At 44.5% G+C, this 20,051-nt stretch overlaps 2 protein-coding genes across 3 annotated transcripts in view; one reads left to right on the forward strand and one right to left on the reverse strand.

Moving 5' to 3' along the window:
- The window catches only part of med24 (mediator complex subunit 24), a 47,835-nt gene extending 45,898 nt beyond the window's left edge, over window positions 1–1,937 (reverse strand). For both annotated transcript variants that reach the window (XM_078424472.1, XM_078424471.1), the window contains exon 1: window positions 1,827–1,937. The gene's annotated coding sequence lies outside the window, so the exon portion shown is untranslated. The remainder of the gene's footprint in view (window positions 1–1,826) is intronic.
- A 146-nt stretch (window positions 1,938–2,083) lies between these two features.
- rapgefl1 (Rap guanine nucleotide exchange factor (GEF)-like 1) overlaps window positions 2,084–20,051 on the forward strand; it is a 108,983-nt gene continuing 91,015 nt past the window's right edge. The window contains exon 1 of the mRNA XM_078424438.1: window positions 2,084–2,128. The gene's annotated coding sequence lies outside the window, so the exon portion shown is untranslated. The remainder of the gene's footprint in view (window positions 2,129–20,051) is intronic.

Consider the following 20,051-nt stretch of genomic DNA (forward strand, 5'->3'; position numbering starts at 1 on the left):
CCTGGGTCAGCTCTTTGCTCAACTACCCAATATACACACCCAGACTTCCACATCCGTTGGCAATTTTGATTCCTCAACATCAAATAGTCCTATACTCCTTTTAAAAAATCTGCTGCATTCTGCTTCACCACAAATGTGGCAAAGTATATCAGCCTCTTCTATCAAAATCTCTGATCAGTTACATAGAAACATAGAAAATAGGTGCAGGAGTAGGCCATTCGGCCCTTCGAGCCTGCACCGCCATTCAATATGATCGTGGCTGATCATCCAACTCAGTATTCCGTACCTGCCTTCTCTCCATACCCCCTGATCCCTTTAGCCACAAGGGCCACATCTAACTCCCTCTTAAATATAGCCAATGAACTGGCCTCAACTACCTTCTGTGACAGAGAATTCCACAGATTCACCACTCTGTGTGAAAAAAAACTTTCTCATCTCGGTCCTAAAAGACTTCCCCCTTATCCTTAAACTGTGACCCCTTGTTCTGGACTTCCCCAACATCGGGAACAATCTTCCTGCATCTAGCCTGTCCAGCCCCTTAAGAATTTTGTAAGTTTCTATAAGATCCCCCCCTCAATCTTCTAAATTCCAGCGAGTACAAACCGAAACATTGTTTCTTTGAATCATTACTTAACTGTTCAATATGCTTCCAAAGAATATCAAGTTACATTTTCATGTAAAACCACTTAATATTTTGCAGCCATCTACTTGTAAACTTGAGTTATAGTTCATAGTAGCAGTATTTTTTTGGTATATTATTAGCTTGATATATTAACTACCTTCTTCTAGATTCTATTTGATTTTTAGAACTGAAGTAGTTTCAAGCGGGTCAACTTAGCATTGGAATCAAGAAGCAGGGCTTTCACAAGATCAAGCCATTTGTGAAGCAATCTTATCACTGGTTTCCTGTTCGTTCTCTATATCACTACAAACTACATTCTCTCCAATGTTTGTCCAATACCCTTTCTAAAAGCCCCAATAAACTATTTGCACCAGACTGCAGATGCTGGCAAAAAAAATCAAACAATCTGCTCGAGGAAGTCAGCAGGTTAGGCGGCATCTGTGCTGCGAAATAGACAGCCCGCAGATTGCCGCCTGTTAGCAAATCAACGTTTGATCCGTGATCCTTCCACAAATAGGAACAGCCTCTATTTATCCTATATTAGGCTATCATGATCTTTGCAAACCTATCAAATTGCCTCGGAATCATCTTTGCCCCAAGGAGAGTAACCCTGGTTTCTCCAGTCTATGCATGCAGCTGAAATCTTTGCTTCATGCCTGGAACTATTCTAGCTGACGACATGCAGTTAACAGCGAGACACAGGGAACCTCAGATGCTGAAATCTGGAGCAGATGCCAGTTTTGTGTAAGCATTGAGCAGTTAGTTTGGCGAGAGGCGCTTTTCATGAGACTTCTTTGGATGGAGAGACAGTGATGATTGAGATGGAAGATGATGGTCCCTCGTCTTCGCCTGATTCACTGCTTTGTGTCAAGTCAAGTCAATTTTATTTGTATAGCACATTTAAAAACAACCCACGTTGACCAAAGTGCTGGACATCAGTTCAGGTACTAAGAAACGAACTTACAATGACACACAAACATAACAGCACATACATAAACAGTTCACAGCGCCCCCTCAGAGGGCCTCAAACGCTGGGGAGTTGAAATAGGTTTAGAGCCTGGACTTAAAGGAGTCGATGGAGGGGGCAGTTCTGATGGGGAGAGGGATGCTGTTCCACACTCTAGGAGCTACCAAGCTGCGCCAGTGATCGTTCACCGCCACAGAAAAGATAACGCGGGTCAGACCGCAGCTTCGGGCACTTTACCTGGATGTTTTTCAGCCTAAAATCCAAACTCGGGCTTCGCTTCCAACAACCCGCGCCTCAAGCAAAACGCTCCGCCATCTTAGTCACTCACCAGCACCGGGCAACAACCGCCGCGCCCATTGGCCGAGCGCGGGCCAGGGCGGGCCAATCAAGTCAATGAGGTGGCCGGTGCCGCGGTGGCGGCTGGGAGACGTAGTCCGTGCCGCGGCGAGTCTGCGCGAAACGGCGGCAGCCTGAACGCCAACTCCCAGAGCGTACTGCGAACAGCTCCCTGTCACCTGCGCTGGAAGCTCTGTGAGCTGGTGAGTCCGATTGCATTCGCTTGTGAAAATACATGAGATCTAATTTTAGTACATTTTTTTTCAGCATTTGTCTGCAGATTTGTGTGCATTTGGGGGTTTTCATGTCATGGTTTGCATTTGTCCTCAGCTCTGCTGCTTAACTGTGTGTTTTTTAAATGATCTGGGGGGCTGCTTTTCTACCCATTAATGCTGGCTGAGGTCCAAAGGTTGCGTTTCATTCACTCTTTTACACACTTGTATCCCTCCAAATGCTTCGTAGTCCTTCTCCCACGTTGGATTACGATTTTGGAATAGTTGCAGGACTGCAGTGCTAACGAAGATTGTCTGTCCCCCCCTTCCTCCACCCTTGCATGCAGGTTGGATGCACCAACAGACGTGCTATTGATTCTCTTGCGTTGTGTGTGTGTATGTGTGTGTGTGTGTGTGTGCTTCCCGAGAAATGGGGTCAGCTTGCCTTTTTGGGTGTGAACATGCACCCGATACTCCGTGTAACTCCAAATGCTTCGATTTTGCTGCTTTGAAACGTGATTTCCCATTCATTGTTCTGCTCCCTACAAGTGATAAAGTATTTTCATTCCACCCCCGCCTTATTCAATATTCAGCTCAGAGTGACAGAGAATTCCGCTGCATTTTGGTTTCTTCTTCAATGCGTTCAAATTCTGTAATGCAATAGTAAACGTGTTTTTTTTAATGCTCTTCTACATTCCTCAGGATTGGACAGCTACTATTTTCATACCAATTTCTTCTCTCTTCTCACTCTTAGCTTTCTATTCACACAAACGCTTTAGCTTGAAGAAGCTTTTCTTTACTGCGGACAGACATAATGTGTTGACAGGCTTTTTTGGAGGGGTTAATTGATCCAACACCAACTCAATTTCCATTTGACATACACACAGTGTGTATAAATAGATTTGTTCCCCCTCTCTTTGATAGTTATTGAAGCTAAATGACCAACAGCATTCCTGATGATTTTGGCTAATCAAACACACACCAGAAATGCACGGAATCACAAGAGAGGCTATTTGGCACATCAAGTCTGTACGTGATCTATGTCAGAGTGATGCTGCTAGTTCCACTCCCTGCTCTCTCTCAGAAGCCCTGCAATTTCTTTCCTTTAAAGATATCATGCATAATGCTACAGCATCACAGCTTCAGCAAGCTGAGTTCGATCCTGACCTCTGGCACTGTTTATAAACAGCTTGAACATTATTCCCCTGGCTGTATCGGCTTTCCCCTTGTGCTCCAGTGTCTTTCTTTATTCAGAAGATGTGTTGGTTGGTAGGTTAGTTTGTTATTTTTAAATTATCCTTATTGGACTGGTGTTAACAGGCATGTGAAATAGAATATTTTGCAAGGAAATAAGTAGGAGAATATAATTGCTCTTTGAGCTGGCATATGTTTTGTTGGGCTGTGTCATCAGAAAATAAATGAGAGATCATTTACACCAACTGTAATCATTAAACTAGCAGAGTATTATAAAACTCCACCTGGTTCAGGAGAAAATCTCCCATCCACCAAAGATAGACACAAAATGCTGGACTAACTCAGCGGGACGGGCAGCATCTCTGGGGAGAAGGAATAGGTGATGTTTTGGGTCGAGACCCTTCTTCTTCGTCACACATATTCCTTTTCTACAAAGATGTTGCCTGTCCTGCTGAGTTACTCCAGCATTTTGTGTCCATCTTCGGTGATAACCAGCACCTGCAGTTCCTTTTTACACATCCTTATCCACTCTGGCCTGTGTGTAATTCCAAGCTCGCCATTATGCTTGACTCTCAACTTTCTCCTCTTCCTGGAGCAATTAGGAATAGTCAATGACAGCCACATCCACATGTTGTGAATAAATGTCAGTGCCCTCAGCTGCTGGGAGCTCAGGGCAACCTTTTACACGGCTCATTTTCCCAGGCAGCAGCAATGTGTCTCGTGGGATTTCAACAACAGTTGTGAGATTATTGTTGCTTTTCCAGTGGCGCACTGGTAAGGAGAAGATAGGAGTAACAGAGAAAACAAGCCAGAAAAGTTAGAGGAAAGTGATAAATAGAACCGCAGAATGCAAGCAAGAAAAATGAAATGAAAATGCAGGAAATATATATCGGTGGCCACTTCACATCTGACAGGGAGGTGAAGACTTTGAATGGAAACCTTCAATAGCCAATAGACAATAGGTGCAGGAGTAGGCCATTCGGCCCTTTGAGCCAGCACCGCCATTCAATGTGATCATGGCTGATCATTTACAATCAGTACCCCGTTCCTGCCCTCTCCCCATACTCCGCTATCATTAAGAGCTCTATCTAACTCTCTCTTGAAAGTATCCAGAGAATTGGCTTCCACTGCCTTCTGAGGCAAAGAATTCCACACTTTTACAACTCTCTGAGTGAAAAAGTTTTTCCTCATCTCCGTTCTAAATGGCCTACCCCTTATTCTTAAACTGTGGCCCCTGGTTCTGGACTCCCCCAACATTGGGAACATGTTTCCTGCCTCTAGTGTGCCCAATCCCTTAATAATCTTATATGTTTCAATAAGATCCCCTCTCATCCTTCTAAATTCCACTGTATGCAAGCCTAGTTGCTCCAGTCTTTCAACATATGACAGTCCCGCCATTCCGGGAATTAACCTAGTGAACAATGTCTACTTTGTAAAATCAGTTGGGTTAAATTCAACGTGGCTCTTAATATAAATGGCCTCACAATATAAAATTGCCCCTAAATGAAATTGGTTGGAATGGGGAATTATATTTTACATTGTTGCAGTCGGTGCCACATATTAGTCCCTTGGTGTTCGTTATCTTAAGTATTGTCCCAGCATAATCTTCACCAACCTTGAGGGTAGCCCAGCTGGTAGAGCAGCTGCCTCACAGCGCCAGAGATTCGGGTATCATCCTGACCTCGCGTACTGCCTGTGTGGAGTTTGCACGTTATCCCTGTGAGCACAGACTATTCCTCAATTTGTTCCAGTTTCCTCCCATAATCCTAAAGACGTGCAGATTTGTTGGTGAGTTGGCATCTGTAAATTGCCTCAACGTGCAAGGAGTAGATGCAAAAGTGGTATAAACAGAACGGGTGTGAAGGGGTGATGGATGGTCAATATGGACACAGTGGGCCAAATGGCATGTTTCCATGCTGTACTTTTCAATTAAAGCTTTCATCAGCATGAAATAACATCCAGATATAACATCCCTGCTCCTTTTTGAGGGTGAGGCACTAAAGCTGTTCAGCACATATACTCCAGTGCTTAAAAGCCTCCTCTGTTCTCAGGCGTCAAGCGCCTCTTATCTTCCCTTCAGTAATGACAGCACTGCTTGTCAGAAGTCTTCAATATTCTGAGTAATAAAAAATGTTCACTCGGTGGTTCCCTCTTACTCTCGCACTATTTACACAGCTTGACTCCAATCGCACGCTTGATTTGGTGGTTGAAGTCTTAATTGTGGTTGAATTCTGTCACGCAAAATCTACTCGATTTGAAGGTGATGTGTGCACTGTTAAGAGCTGGTTGGAAACTGCCAGAATTTTTAATAATAAAAAATTAATATCCCCCAGCTATACCACGTCTAAACACATATTACTCCAGGATTTAGAAGAATCTTTACCGCTGTTCTAAACTGACAAGAAGGTCGTATAACCTTTATCTAATTTGCTTATCTGTCAACATGACAAGGAAGGCTGCATTTTTCTGTTTTTATGTTAGGACATGTTTTCACTTGTTCGAATGCATTTTTAGAAATCAAAAGGTAATATGTCGTAAATATCAAAACAGTCGGAGTGTGAAGGAAATCACCTCCCCAAAGAGGAATAATTTAATTTGAATCTTAAAAACCAGTTAATAAAATAAAGTACCGTATATGCTGTTGTCTGAAGTCTGAAGAAGAGGCTCCACCCAAAACGTCACCTATTCCTTTTCTCCCGATATGCTGTCTGACCCGCTGAGTTACTCCAGCTTTTTGTGTCTATCTTCAGTTTAAACCAGCATCGGCAGTTCCTTCCTACACATATGCCATTAAATAATAGCTATCTTGTAAACCAGCATCTGCAGTCCCTTGTTTATCTATTTCTTTCTTGAACGTTCGCACTTCCAAATTTCATTTGATAGGAGAGAACTTGTTCTTGATTGCATGTTTGCAATAAAGACATGATGCTTGGCAATGTGGCTTTTACTAAGCAGGGACAGAATCTACAACAAATTTCCAAGAGAAGTGGCTTAACATCTGTGCGGATTTAAAAGTTTAGATTTATTTTAAAGGTTTAACAATACGAAAATTGGATTTGACAATATATAAAAGAAGAGTGGGGGGGGGAGGGGGTAGGAGAGGGTAGGAGAGGGTTTGGGCACAACGGGTCCACTTGGTCTAGTACACACTAGATTTGCTGGAGATTGAGAAGGTGTAACAAAGGTAAACTAATTTTCCATTGAATAGATGCAATGAGTTTAGAATAAAACAGGCAAGAGAAACAGGTTTCATTTCCCAACAACCGAAACATTGTATGTATGAAATTTATCTTTGTACTTACTGGTTGTTATGATTGAAAGGTGAAGGTCAAACCTAAATGGTAGTTCACATGGCATATTAGTTCACATGAATAAAGTTGTTTCTGTGATAATACTCGATACATTTAAAAATAATGTGGCGAGAATCAAACGTTTAGTACCCAGTGGAGCATGTACCTTGTTACAAAATGAAGAATGGCTGGTGTACGTACATCCATGGGGCTAATGGCATCAGTTGCCACTAGAACCACTGATCCTCTTTCCTCACCAGTCTCCACCTGTCCTTCACTAGGCACTAGTCTCCTGACCACAAACTATCTCGCCCTCTTCCGAAAAAAATAGACCTCATCTCTGATGGCAGAGTGTAAAGTGCAGTGCCAACTCAGTAATAACTTAGGCACTCCTGATGTTTTCATGTAGTCATTGCAGCACCACATAACAGTCACCCAGCATGTATTTCAGCACGTAGTTATCAAGGCATGCATTTAATGGAGAGCTTCCCAACACAATTCTCTCTGCAGAAAAGTTATTAAATGTTTTAGAACATAGTATTCCTGACTAAATACATTAATATACATAAAACGACACAAAGTACTGGAGGAACTTAGCAGGTCAGGCAACATATCTGGAGACCAAAACACCACCTACCCATGTTCTCCAGAGACACTGCCTGACCTGCTGTGTTACTTCAGCATTTTGTGTCTTTTTTTGAAAACCCGCACCTGCAGTTGCTTGTTTCTACATTAATATACGATGTAGACATAACTTATCTTAACAGCCACCTGTTTTGCACTCCCAGCTTCTTTTGGCTTGATAATGAATAACTGCAACTGCCACTGCCACTGCATTTTCCGTTTTGTTCTCTTGTGGGGTTACTGATGAGACAATTACATGAAAAAGAATTAATTAACTGAGAAAGATCATTTGTCTGAATGGAAAATAATTTGCGTTTGTAAAGCATCTGTTTGCTCAGTCAGTAACATCGCCGAGCATTTCACACATTTAGTTGTTGGAAACGGAATGGACCGTGTCACTTGAGCCACGAAAATACCTGTTTTCTGTACAACTTAATCCCTGAAGCAGATCGTGAACAAAAATGACCAGGTAATCGCAAAGTGCTGGTGGAATACAACAGGTCAGGCAGCATCCGTCGAGGGAATAGAGGAGCGACGTTTTGGGTCAGGACCTTTCTTCAAATCTTTTGTCTGACTCGAAGGTATTTATTCACAAAATGCTGGAGTAACTCAGCAGGTCAGGCAGCATCTCGGGAGAGAAGGAATGGGTGACGTTTCGGGTCCGAGACCCTTGTTCAGACTGATGTCAGGGGGGCGGGACAAAGGAAGGATATAGGTGGAGACAGGAAGATAGAGGGAGATCTGGGAAGGAGGAGGGGAAGAGATGGACAGAGGAACTATCTAAAGTTGGAGAAGTCGATGTTCATACCGCTGGGCTGCAAGCTGCCCAGGCGAAATATGAGGTGCTGTTCCTCCAATTTCCGATGGGCCTCATTATGGCACTGGAGGAAGCCCATGACAGAAAGGTCAGACTGTGAATGGGAGGGGGAGTTGAAGTGCTCGGCCACCGGGAGACCAGTTTGGCACTTCAATTCCCCCTCCCATTCCCAGTCTGCCCTTTCTGTCATGGGCCTCCTCCAGTGCCATAGTGAGGCCCACCGGAAATTGGAGGAACAGCACCTCATATTTTGCTTGGGCAGCTTGCAGCCCAGTGGTATAAACATCGACTTCTCCAACTTTAGATAGTTCTTCTGCCCCTCTCTTCCCCTCCTCCTTCCCAGATCTCCCTCTATCTTCCTGTCTCCACCTATATCCTTCCTTTGTCCCGCCCCCCTGACATCAGTCTGAAGAAGGGTCTCGACCCGAAACGTCACCCATTCCTTCTCTCCCGAGATGCTGCCTGACCTGCTGAGTTACTCCAGCATTTTGTGAATAAATACCTTCGATTTGTACCAGCATCTGCAGTTATTTTCTTATACATTTTGTCTGACTCAATCAGTCTGAAGAAGGGTCCCAACCTGAAACGTTACCTGTCCATTCCCTCCACAGATGCTACCTGACCCGCTGAGTCCATCCAGCACTTTGTCTTTTGCACGTGGAGGGGGTGGTTTATTTTATGCACATTGGATTTGCCAGGGATTGAGATGGTGTGACAAAGGTAAACCAATTTTCTATTGAATGGAAGCAATGAGTTTAGAATAAAACAGAGTGTTCCTTCAGCACTTTGTGTTTTGCTCAAGATTCTAGCATCTGCAATTCCTTGTGTCTCCATCTCTGTATGATCAGTTTTGATAGCATTGATGGCGGGAGCTGTGTTGCTTTGGATGCTGATATATCTCGGTCTTTATTAAATGGTTTTTAATGAGATTAGCCGATGAGCAATGCCAAACAGCTGGCAGAAGTTTTAGTTTAAATTTTCACCTGAAGCCCTAGCGCAAATTAAATGTGACAAGAAAATCTACTTAGTAAATAATTAATTATGTATAACAAATTCCCATTTCCCCCCCCCCCCCCCCCCCCTTCGCAAAATAAAATTTTATGGTAATTGAGAATCTTTCATTTGAAACGGAAAAGCCATCCCAATCCACCAGCCTTATCGTTTAGCTCATCCATCTCTGTGAGAGCTCAGTAAATTAAAAGTGAATTGCCTTATTGAGAATACATTGCCCAGGGATCAGTGAGGTCTAGACCCAAGGAAAAACACATTCTACCTGAAGTGGAGCTGCCTGTGTTCCAGTCCTTGTGCTGCATTGCAATTAAGACTCTGCCCCATTTTACACTCAAACAGGAAGATAGTTATGGAACGTTAGTCGCAGAGAGATGAGGCCTTGCATTGTTCAGCAAATAACCGTTTCTATTCCATGAGCTTTTTCCATCTTTCAGTGCAGTGGTCTAAATCTTAACCCCAGTCACCTGTCTGTTCCCCTTAACGTTCATTCCCCTATCCAGTTTAAATCTTTAAACATAGCTTTGAAAGTTTCATTTGATCTTGCATCTACGTTGCTGTGTCAGCCCTACAGAAGTGAAGAACACCTCGTGCCAAGGAGCACTCAAGGATTTTAGGCAGCAGTCCATGTTCCATAATAAAACACTCTTAATTTAACGAAGGTGCAGTTTTGGTCTTCAAACTTGAGGAAGGACATTCCTGCTTTTGAGGCAGTGCAGCGTAGGTTCACGAGGTTAATTCCTGGAATGGTGGGACTGTCGTACGTTGAAAGACTGGGCTTGTATACTCTGGAATTTAGAAGGATGAGAGGGGATCTTATTGAAACATATAAGATTATTAAGGGATTGGACACGCTAGAGGCAGGAAACATGTTCCCGATGTTGGGGGAGTCCTGATGCAGGGGCCACAGTTTAATAATAAGGGGTAGGCCATTTAGAACGGAGATGAGGAAAAACTTTTTCACCCAGAGAGTTGTGAATCTGTGGAATTCTCCGAAAAAGTTTTTCCTCATCATTCTAAATAGCCTACCCCTTATTCTTAAACTGTGGCCCCTGGTTCTGGACTCCCCCAACATCGGGAACATGTTTGCTGCCTCTGGCGTGTCCACTCCCTTAATAATCTTATATGTTTCAATAAGATCCGAAACGTCACCCATTCCTTCTTTCCAGAGATGCTGTCCGTCCCGCTGAGTTACTCCAGCGTTTTGTGTCTATCTTCGGTGTAAGCCAACGTCTGCAGTTCGTTCCTACACATAACCTTCCAACCCATATATATCTGGGATGTGGGAGGAAACTTGAGTACTTGGAGGAAACTCCGGTGGTCAGAAGGATAACGTGCAAACTCCACACAGACAGGAATGAACCTGGGTCACTGGGATGTCAGGCAGCGGACCAACCAGCTGCGACATTGTGCCATCTCACTGTATGAGCATCCATGTGTTAAATATGCCACGTTTCGGGTCGAGACCCTTCTTCAGACTGATTCTTCAGTCTGAAGAAGGGTCTCGACCCGAAACGTCACCCATTCCTTCTCTCCCGAGATGCTGCCTGACCTGCTGAGTTACTCCAGCATTTTGTGAATAAAAACCTTCGATTTGTACCAGCATCTGCAGTTATCTTCTTATACCACTTGTTCAATATGCCAGTGGTGTTCACACGAAGAACACATCAGGAGGGTGGTGCTGATATCTGTAGATGAGGCAATGTGGGAGAGGAGCAGGGACACTGAGGATGACATGGCGGCACGGTAGCGCAGCGGTAGAGTTGCTGCTTTACAGCGAATGCAGCGCCGGAGACTCAGGTTCGATCCTGACTACGGGTGCTGTACTGTAAGGAGTTTGTACGTTCTCCCCGTGACCTGCGTGGGTTTTCTCCGAGATCTTCGGTTTCCTCCCACACTCCAAAGACGTACAGGTATGTAGGTTAATTGGCTGGGTAAATGTAAAAAATTGTCCCTAGTGGGTGTAGGATAGTGTTAATGTACGGGGATCGCTGGGCGGCACGGACTTGGAGGGCCGAAAAGGCCTGTTTCCGGCTGTATATATATGATATGATATGATATGATATGATATGACATGTTGGGCTGCGTGGGGTCTTTCTGAGCTGTAGAGGTCGTCGCCAGGCTTTGGCTGCGTTCCCTTCCTGTGGGCTGTTCATAACCTGGACAGTTTGCAGGTCGGAGGTTCGGCAGCGAGCCGAGTCCCCAGATGGTGTGGGGAACCGGGCACTCCACAACAGTCTGCAAATCCATCACACCGGTCCCCCAAACACCCATTCCTAGGGGATTGTAATATAATTGTATAATAGTTTCAATAGGTATATTTGTTTGTATAATATTCTGGTGGTGGGTTCTGTTTTGGTTTTATTGTATTGTATATATTATTTTAATATTTGAATAAATATTTTTGATTAAAAAAACCCCAAAAAAAACAACAACAAAAACACCCATTCCTATGTGCGGACTGTTGTTAGATAGGTCCAGCATTCACAACTTGGGGAGAACCTGTATATCTTGAATAATTCTGTGAATTTAAGGAACAGCGGGAAACTATCAACGTAGAAAATTGAAAGAATCTTATTTCAAAGAGCCTCACAGCTCATCGTGACTCAACTGAGTATCTGGAAGAGCCAAACAACTTGTCTCCTGCAACTTTCTCCATCTATCGTTTCTTGGATCCTGTTACCCTCACCCTTTCTGGCAACGCAGTCTGGATCGAAATAACTCGCAGTGCCAAAAAACCTCATCTCCAAGGCTTGCTGCAATTACTCATTGTAATAGATTTGCCTTCTCTACTAACAATTTTACCATTGGAAACCACTTTTCATAATTTACCCAATCCTTCATGATTTTGACATCTACTAAATTTCCATGTCATTTTTTAGTTTAGTTTAGGGATGGAGCATGAAACCAGCCCCTTCGGTCCACCGAGTCCATGCCAGAATCTCCATTATCTCACTCAGTACCAACACACACTAGGGAGAGGACAATTAACCTACAAAGCCACACATCTTAGGGTTGTGGGTGGAAACCGGAGCATCTGGAGGAAACCGCCACACAGTCACAACCCAAGGTCAAGATCGATCGCAGGTCACTGGCACTGTGAGACCGTGGCTTTACCAGCTTTCTAATCCTAAAAGAAATAATTTGGGTTTCTTCAGGCACTCCATGATCCCGATGTTTCTTATCTCCGTGATGATTACAGTAGGGCTGGCACGGTGGCGCGGCGGTAGAGTTGCTGCCTTACAGCGCCAGGGTTCCGGGTTCGATCCCGACCACGGGTGCTGTCTGTACGGAGTTTGTACGTTCTCCCCGCGACCTGCGTGGGTTTTCTCCGGGATCTCTGGTTTCCTCCCACACTCCAAAGACGTACACGTTTGCAGGTTAATTGGCTTGGTATAATTGCAAATTGTCCCTAGTGTGTGCAGGATAGTGTTAATGTGTGGGGATCTTTTGGTCAGCGTGGACTGAGTGGGCCGAGGGGCCTGTTTTCACGCTGTATCTCTATACTAAACTAAACTAAGTAGATATTATTTTAAAAAGAAAGTGGTGCGTGACATCAGGCACTTGCCTGAGCAGGTTTTATTTCACCAACACATCAAGCTTCAGGTGGCACCTCTTCCTTCAGAATGTTTCTGGGCTGTCAGTTTAGATCATGCATTCACATTGTGGAGTAAATATTAAATCCACAACCTTTTCAAATGGAAGCAACAAGGCATCAACTGAGCCACACTGATAAATAAGATATTATGTTCAGAGATTTCTGTTAAAGAATAGAATGCCACACTAATAGCCGAAATGGCAATGGGCATGTTAATTATTCTCAGTGTAATGAGAGGAGAATTAGGCTTCCATTTCATGAGGAGCATTGCTGCGAAGAAATCAATCAGACCTTTATGTCATTATTTACGTAGGAAGGAACTACAGATGCCGGTTTAAACCGAAGACAGACACAAAAGGCTGCAGTAACTCAGCGGGTCAGGCAGCATCTCTGGAGAGAAGGAATAGATTACCTTTCGGGTCAAGGCAGTCTGAAGAAGGGTGTCGACCCGAAACATCACCCATTCCTTTTCTCCAGAGATGCTGCCTGACCCGCTGAGTTACTCCAGCTTTATGTCATTATTGTTCCCTGAAATCTGATTTCCGCTCATCTGCACTTGAAGGGAATTTTGAGTCAGTCAGAACAGGTCCGTGCTTGAATTTGACAGAATTCCTGGATGAGGATAAAATCAGGTGGAATAGATTTGGGAAATGGAAAGTAATCAATGTGTAGGCACTTCATTTTTAGATAGTTACTAGACCAAGTTGGGCCCAAACCTCTCCTGCATTGGTGCAGCACCCTGTCTTCGGTTTCCTCCCACACTCTAAAGATATACAGGTTTGTAGGTTAATTAGCTTGGTGTAAGTGTAAATTGTCCCTAGTGTACAGTAGGATAGTGTCAGTGTGCGGGGATCACTGGTCGGCGCGGACTCGGTGGGCCGAAGGGCCTGTTTACGCAATGTATCTCTAAACTAAACTAAAGACAAAGTTTAACACAGAACCACAGTGTGGAATGCACCTTATGGTATATCTTGGAACTCCACTGAGGAACAAATGAACCCCAAACCACAATTGAAACATTAAAATGGTGCACTCCATATAGCTTAGCTCATGGAGCATTGATATTTGCCTTCACTAATTTTATTATTACAGGAAAATAGTAGTTCAAGTACTGATTTGTGAAAATTGCATTCCAAAAATACAGATTATTTAATTTGTGTCAAATATCCAAGGAAACAATAGTTGAATGATCACTAAGTACCTGTAACCTTTAGACTTTAGAGATACAGCATGGAAACAGCATGGAAATGATCACTAAGTACCTGTAAGCTTTAGACTTTAGAGATGCAGCGTGGAAACAGGCCCTTCGGCCCACCTAGTCCATGTTGACCAGCCATCACCTCATACACTAGCACTATCCTACACACTAGGGCCAATTTACTATTTTATCGAAGCCAATCAACCTACATAATTGGCAGACCAATTCTACCCCGGGGATGAATAAAGTTTTATCGTATCGTACCGTAAACCTGTACGTCTTTGGAGAGTGGGGGGGGGGGGGGAAACCAGAGCACCCAGAGAAAACCCACGCGGTCACAGGGAGAACGTACAAACTCCATACAGACAGCAACCGCAGTCAGGATCGAAACCAGGTCTCTGGTGCTGTAAAGATGCAGCTCTACTGCTGGGCCACTGTGCTGCCCTTAATAACTAATTACCAACGAGGTCATGTTTATTAAGTGCAAATCATTCTCATCCTGATCTATTGATAAGCTAGCTGACTATGCTGGGTATTTAGATGATTGTTCCTCTGTTCCTTTGTGCCTTATCCTACACTAGGGCTGTGGTTGACCTGACAGCATGCGCGTCAGATGCTCATACAGGTGTGGCAACTTCTTGATGTTGCTATGCTTTTAGACCCTCAGCACTCAGCCTGCTGCAAATCACAATGAAAAATTAAAAATAAAATGCTGGAAATAAACAGCGGGACAGGCAGCACCAGTGGGGAGAGAAACAGAGAGAATGTTTCACGTGATGACCTTTCATCAAAACTGGAAAAGCGAGCAGCCAGGCGTGTTACAGAGAAGGGAGAAGTGAGAAGTGAGGAGAACAGGTCTCCACCCTGTCACATAATTGTCCAGGTGGCACCGATGCAGATGGTGTGATGGATGATACCACGTTGAATGCTCATTGAGCTTTGTTGATATGTCTGGAAGGCTGTTATTACAGGGAGGTGATTGAGCATGGGCGAGGCTGAAAAACAACTTTGGACCTGTGAGATACAAAACACAGCAGTTACTGGAATTTACGGCTGACAACCCTAATGTCAGTCATGTGCCAAAGTCAGAGTCTGACCTAATACCTAACTACATGGGGGTATAGCTCAGTGATAGAACATTTCACTGCAGATCAAGAGGTCCCTAGTTCAAATCTGGGTGCCCCCTTTGTAATATTTGGGAGGCACAGTGGCGTAGCAGTAGAGTTACTGCCTTACCACACCAGAGACCCGGGTTCGATCCTGACCAAGGGTGCTGTCTGTACAGAGTTTGTACGTTCTCGCCGTGACCGCGTGGGTTTTCTCCGGATGCTCCAGTTTCCTCCCACATCTCCAAAGACGTACAGCTTTGTAGGTTAATTGGCTTGGTTTCATTGTAAATTGTCACTAGTGTGTGTAGGGTGGTGTTAGTGTGTGGGGATCGCTGGGCGACGCGGACTCGGCGGGCCGAAGGGCCTGTTTCCGCGCTGTGTCTCTAAACAAATAAAACTGAACTAAACTGACGATCTCCACGCAGCCTACAACCAAGTTAACGTAATGAACCAGAGCTCATAGATACAATTGTGCATGGACAGGTACCCAGTTACTCAGTCAATTCCACGCCTTTTCCACCTGACCCAAATCCATGTGACCTCGTGAGACGGGCAAAGTGGGAAAATGTCTGATAAATTCTTATCGGTTTCGTGTAAGTTTAGTTTAGTTTGGAAAAACAGGCCCTTCGGCCCATCGAGTCGTTGATCACCCGCACACTAGTTCCATGTTATCCCACTTTCGCATCTTGCACACGAGGGGCAATTTACAGAAGCCAAACCTGCACGTCTTTGGAATGTGGGAGGGAACCAGAGCACCCGGAGAAAACCCAAGTGGTCACAGGGAGAAGGTGCAAACTCCGCATTGACAACACCCGCACTCAGGATCGAACCCGGGTCTTTGGGCAAACCCTAGTTTTTTATTCCTACAGTATCTTTAGTAATTGATGATCTTCACAGTCAGCTGCACACAGTCCCAGTTCTTCTTGAAGTAGATTTGGCAGAGTGACTTGCATTGATAGTGTGCTGGTCAACATTTTTGGCCACGCCTAAGTGTGAATTATTGAGTCGGTGATACAAGTTGGATCTCACTAAAGCAGCTGAGGAATTTAATTCAAGTAGTTTTAAAAGAGAGTTAGGTAGAGCTCTAGGGGCTAGTGGAATCAGGGGATATGGGGAGAAGGCAGGCACAGGTTACTGATTGTGGATGATAAGCCATCATCACAATGAATGGCGGTGCTGGCTCGAAGGGCCAAATGGCCTCCTCCTGCACCTATTTACTATGTTTCTAGTTAAATAAGTTAGAAATAAAAAGCTGACATTGGAAATACTAATTTTGGGGAATTTTCCTGTTTTACTGTAAAATTTATCTGATTTACTAATGTCTGAAGGTGACAAAAATGGGACAACTGTCATGTTTGAAGTTGCAGCTGGCGAGAGATGGAGAGTATGACATGGTGGCGCAGCGGTAGAGTTGCTGCCTTACAGCGAATGCAGCGCCGGAGACCTGGGTTCGATCCTGACTACGGGTGCTGTCTGTACGGAGTTTGTACGTTCTCCCCGTGACCTGCGTGGGTTTTCTCTGAGATCTTTGGTTTCCTCCCACACTCCAAAGACGTACAGGTTTGTAGGTTAATTGGCTCGGTAAATGTAAAAAATGTCCCTAGTGTGTGTAGGATAGTGTTAATGTGCAGGATCCGCGTGGACTCGGTGGGCCGAAGGGCCTGTTTCCGCGCTGTATCTCTGAACTAAACTAAAATCAAACTAGACAGGGGGATCATCTGTAAAAGTTGGAGACCGAGAGTGTTCAGGTTAACAAATGCAGTTGGTGTCATGGAAGAGAGAGTGATGAATGCTTCTTAATCATATCTGATCTGTCTGGGTGATCGTAAACAGTGGGCGATGACTGACAGTGGCTGAGTGAAAAACAATGCTGGAGAGCAGAACACAGCCGTTACTGAGCAGTGGAGACACGAAGAACTGCAGAGGCTGGAATCTTGAGCAAAACACAAAAGTGCTGGAGTAACTCAGCGGGTGGGGGGTCAGGCAGCATCTGTGGTGGGGGGGGGAATAGAAAGACAATACAAGGAACTGCAATTACTGGAGAGTAACTGAGTATCAGGGGTTTCAGGGTGTCGGGTGATGGGGAGAAGGCAGGATAATGGGGTTGAGAGGGAAAGATAGATCAGCCATGATTGAATGGCAGAGTTGACTTGCTGGGCCGAATGGCCCAATTCTGCTCCTATATCTTATGAACTTATGAACAGCACAATCCTCGTCCGGTAAGCATATGGTCATTCCAGACCCACAGCACTGACTCTTAATTCTCCTCTGAAATGGCCTCATATATCGTTCAACTCCTGGGAAATTAGAGGTGGATAATACATGGCAGCTTTGCCAACAACGTCCATGTCCTTTAAGCAAATGTAAAATAAAGCCTAATCTAGAAATCCACTTTTCCCTGTTTATTAACCTGGATCTGTTCCTTTACAACTTCAAATGTTGCACGTGATCTCTCTGCTTTATTGAAAACTTTATCTATTCCCCCCACCAATCACCCTTAAACTAATCTCGTGTGTGAAGCCACAACTTCGACTTTCGACGTTCGACTTTAGAGACACAGCGTGGAAACAGGCCCATCGGACCACCGAGTCTACATCGACCTGCGATCACCGCATGCGTGCACTTGCACTATTTTACACACACTAGGGACAATTTGCAGAAGCCAATTAACCTACAAACTTGCACGTCCTTGGAGTGTGGGAGGAAACCGGAGCATCCGGAGAGAAGGTCACAGGGAGAATGGTACAAAATCCGTACAGACAGCACCCGTTGTCAGGATCAAACCCGGGTCTCTGGCGCTGTAAGGCAGCAATACAGCTGCCCAACTGTGCCGTCCAAACTATCTTGATAACTAAGGTGCTATATGTCAGTGGGTCTTGTCTGTAATAATTTCCAAAGCAACTAGCTTCACGTGAGATATGACCAAATTCAGGCACAGTGTTGCAAATGATGCCTGACCCTGGTCCTATGGAAAAGCAAGCTAGTATGAACTACAATGCATTCAAGAGAGAGCTCGATAGAGCTCTTAAGGATAGCGGAGTCAGGGGGTATGGGGAGAAGGCAGGAACGGGGTACTGATTGAGAATGATCAGCCATGATCACATTGAATGGCGGTGCTGACTCGAAGGGTCGAATGGCCTCCTCCTGCACCTATTGTCTATTGTCTATAGTATGTGTCTTTGTTATCAATTGCTAAATCAACACATTTGGTATCCCGTTTGCCCAGGCATTCACCGCACAGAATCGCACGTGTACCTTCAGGGATAAACCTGGAAACACTCAGCAAGTCAGGCAGCATCTATGGGGAGAGAAACAGTTAATGTTTCAGGATTGACAAAGATTAAATTCTTTTTTACTTCATAGATGCTGCCTGACCTGCTGAGTACTACTGAACATATTTAAACTCCCCTTCCTATTCCCAGGCTGTCCTTTCTGTCCTGGGCCTCCTCCACTCAAAGTGAGGCCAACACGCCAATTGGAGGAACAGCAACTCACATTTTGCTTGGGCAGCTTATAACCCAGTGATATGAATATTAATTTCTCTAATTTCAAGTATCTGCATTCCCTCTCTCTCCACCCCTCCCCCACCATAGTCATTGTACTTGTTCCACAGTTTGCATCCTTATATCCCTTCGTTATCACCAATTTACACAGCCAACAATGGACCATTGTGGGCTCCACCTTCCCTTGGTCATCGGTGCCGGCTCTGATTGATTGGTTCTTGAACCTTTTTCATACCTCTAATTTCCCTCTCCCTTGACTCTCAGTCTGAAGAAAGGTCTCGACCCGAAACGTCACCTGTTCCTTTCTCCAGAGATGCCGGCTGATCCTCTGAGTGACTCCGGCATTTTGTGTCCATCTACTAGTATTTTTGATGTTTCTTTTGGATTCCCAGCATCTACAGGTTTCTTTCAATGTTGATTTATCCTCAGAGGTGCTCACGCTGAAACGCAGACCACTCCCTTTCTCTAGCCTCGATCATGCTTTCCGCTTCGATGTATTTAAACGTTGAACAGTCACCGTGCTGACAAGTGTAACACCACACTTCTCCAAGTGGAATGTTTTTCGGCAGTCTTAAGCCCAGTCTGCCAACGTGTAATGATCTGCGCACCAGCAATTAAGGATTGTGTACTGTTGTGACACTGTGAACAGATCTTATTAATTGCAGCAAAATTCGCTGATTTTAGACAATAGACAATAGGTGTAGGAGTAGGCCATTCGGCCCTTCGAGCCAGCACCACCATTCAATGTGATCATGGCTGATCATTCTCAATCAGTACCCCGTTCCTGCCTTCTCCCCATACCCCCTGACTCCGCTATCCTTAAGAGCTCTATCTAGCTCTCTCTTGAATGCATTCAGTGAATTGGCCACCACTGCCTTCTGAGGCAAGGAATTCCACAGATTCACAACTCTCTGAAAAAGCTTTTCCTCATCTCCGTTCTAAATGGCCTACCCCTTATTCTTAAACTGTGGCCCCTTGTTCTGGACTCCCCCAACATTGGGAACATGTTTCCTGCCTCTAACGTGTCCAACCCCTTAATAATCTGATACGTTTCGATAAGATCCCCACGTTTCGATTTTATCCTCCACACCTTTTTTCCAATAATGGAGAAAACAGTAAGGGCCATTGGTTTTGACCGTACCGTTCCAGAATTCCTAATCAAACGTGGCACTTTGCATCCAATGCCCGTGGCATCAATCTTGGTGTAAAGTACCTCAACCTATTTCCTTTCAGTCATGCTGCCTGAACAGATTCAGCTGCGTTCTTTTAAATTTAATGACGTGAATATTTGGGAGAGAAAAAAAATTGCTGAGAAAATGCAAAGTGGTCGAACAGATCGGATATTTACAGGACAAAAGGGATGAACAACCTTCGTCCAGGGTGCGAATAACAATGGCAATGATGACAAGAACATAATCTTGGTGCTGTAAATCTCATGAGATCATGAGAGGAATAGATCGGATAGACGCACAGAGTCTCTTGCCCAGAGTAGGTGAATCGAGGACCAGAGGGCATAGGTTTAAGGTGAAGGGGAAAAGATTTAATAGGAATCTAAGGGGGTAGCGTTTTCACA

Source organism: Rhinoraja longicauda, chromosome 29 (genome assembly GCF_053455715.1).
Source record: "Rhinoraja longicauda isolate Sanriku21f chromosome 29, sRhiLon1.1, whole genome shotgun sequence".
NCBI lineage: Eukaryota > Metazoa > Chordata > Chondrichthyes > Rajiformes > Arhynchobatidae > Rhinoraja > Rhinoraja longicauda.